Below are 2,022 nucleotides of genomic sequence, written 5' to 3' on the forward strand. Positions count from 1 at the left end.
GACCCGTGATAGGTGGCACCTCGGTAATTGGTACTTTGGCCTGCGATAGGCGGTACGATTATGATTTACGGCCCTTCGAGGAGGGTTTTGGTTTGGAATTCTGAGTCCATGCATTTTGACATATACGCATTGCATTAGGGTGCTTGGCACGCGAGTCGTGGTTGATTTGAGTTTTATGATTAAGTGATTTGAATTTGAGTCGTTGTGGTAATTGCGTTGAAAATGCTAAGGGTTATTGTTATGTGTTGATTGTCGTGTGTAAGTATGATGGTTATCGAGATCCCAATTGCCGTGGTAATTGCGTTGAAAATGCTAAGTGTTATGTGTTGATTATTGTGTGTAAGTATGATGGTTATCGAGATCCCAATTGCCGTGGTAATCGCGTAGGAATTGCTAAGTGTTAGGTTGTGAACTTGATTAGGAATGACTTGAGTTAATGAATGAATTTTTGGAAAAACGATCAGGGAAATCGATTTCCCAATCGATTGGATGAGTTGCAGGAAGTTCACCATTTTGACCTAATCGATTTGCCAATCGATTGTATAAATATATCTTTCAAAATCTTTTAAGAAATCGATTTGGAAATCGATTGGCAGAGAGGCAGGAACTCAGCAAAACTGCCGAAATCGATTTGGAAATCGATTTGGCAACCCAGGGACTCATCAGAACTGACAAAATCGACTTAGAAATCGATTTGGTCATGCAAAAACTCAGCAGAACTGACCAAATCGATTTGGAAATCGATTGACTCAGCAAAATTCCTTATTTTGAGTTAGATAATCGATTTCTCAATTGATCTATCAATGCTTTGGTCAGTTATGTATTACCTGATGGTTTGAGAACTTCATTTTGAGTTCATTGCTAATTGACAAGCATTATATGAACTTTTAGCATATGGAAAATCCTTTTAAGGTGCATGCTTAGTTGAAAGGTTATTTTGTGCATTTAAAACTTAAATGTTATGTGTTATCTGTTATTTTCGGTTGGTGACCCTTTACAATTATTGTGGAAATCTGGGCTTTGCCCTCAGATGAGAGTCAGGACGATCCTACCGGTTCGTACCCTACGGACGGGAATGGAGATGGGAACGCGTGATTGCAGTGACATTAGGAGGATCTCACGGGGCGCGTGGAGATACTCAGGGTGTATAGCTTTTTGGTAGGATGATCAGATTAGGATGATGTATAGGAACTATGTGTCCTTCTTTTTGGATTGGAGTATTTTTAGTTTGGAAAACTGTACTTATACTAATATCGTCAGTTTGACTTTTTACTTGAATGGGTTCCATGTACCATTTGTTGTTGTGTAAATGTTTTGGACTTATAATTGGAGAAACTCTTCCGCTGTTTGTAAATTATAATGACTCAATTATTTATCCAAAGGTATTTTCCTGATTTAATTCTTTGTTTTATTTTAATTCCTTTTAATCCTTTGAAAAAAAAATATACCCTCGCTTTGAAAAACGGGGTGTTACAGTTGGCCTCTTGATTTTCCGAACTTTGTTCGAGATTCTCCTAAAATACACGTAGGATTAGAAAGATAAGTTCAATATCATTTTTAAAATACAATATTAAAAAATATTAAAGTGATAATATACTTACACAAAGTTCTATTACTTTTTGAACATTTTTCGTTATCAACCACTCCATCCTTATTTACACGAGCTTCCTTCCGCAAGATATGACGACCCAACGGTTGATCGGATTGGGTATCTTGTTGCCATTCGTTAAGATCATAAACAAAATATTAGTTAGAAACTGTAGTTTACAATGTACCACATCATATAAAATCAATGTTTAACTACTTACAAGTTTTTGCTCTAGACGTACATATCCCATACGTGATTTTATGTATGGGTGCGTCGGAATTTTTGCCCTCTCGCGATTTGTCTTACTTATATTCTATATAAATAAAATAACAATCGTGTAAAAATTTAAAATACGCTATGAATATGAATAATAAAACACAAATGCTAATAAATTAATCACTTACCACAAACGCGGGGTCCGAATGTTTTGATAC

This window comes from Cicer arietinum, chromosome 5 (assembly GCF_000331145.2).
Source record: "Cicer arietinum cultivar CDC Frontier isolate Library 1 chromosome 5, Cicar.CDCFrontier_v2.0, whole genome shotgun sequence".
Lineage (NCBI taxonomy): Eukaryota > Viridiplantae > Streptophyta > Magnoliopsida > Fabales > Fabaceae > Cicer > Cicer arietinum.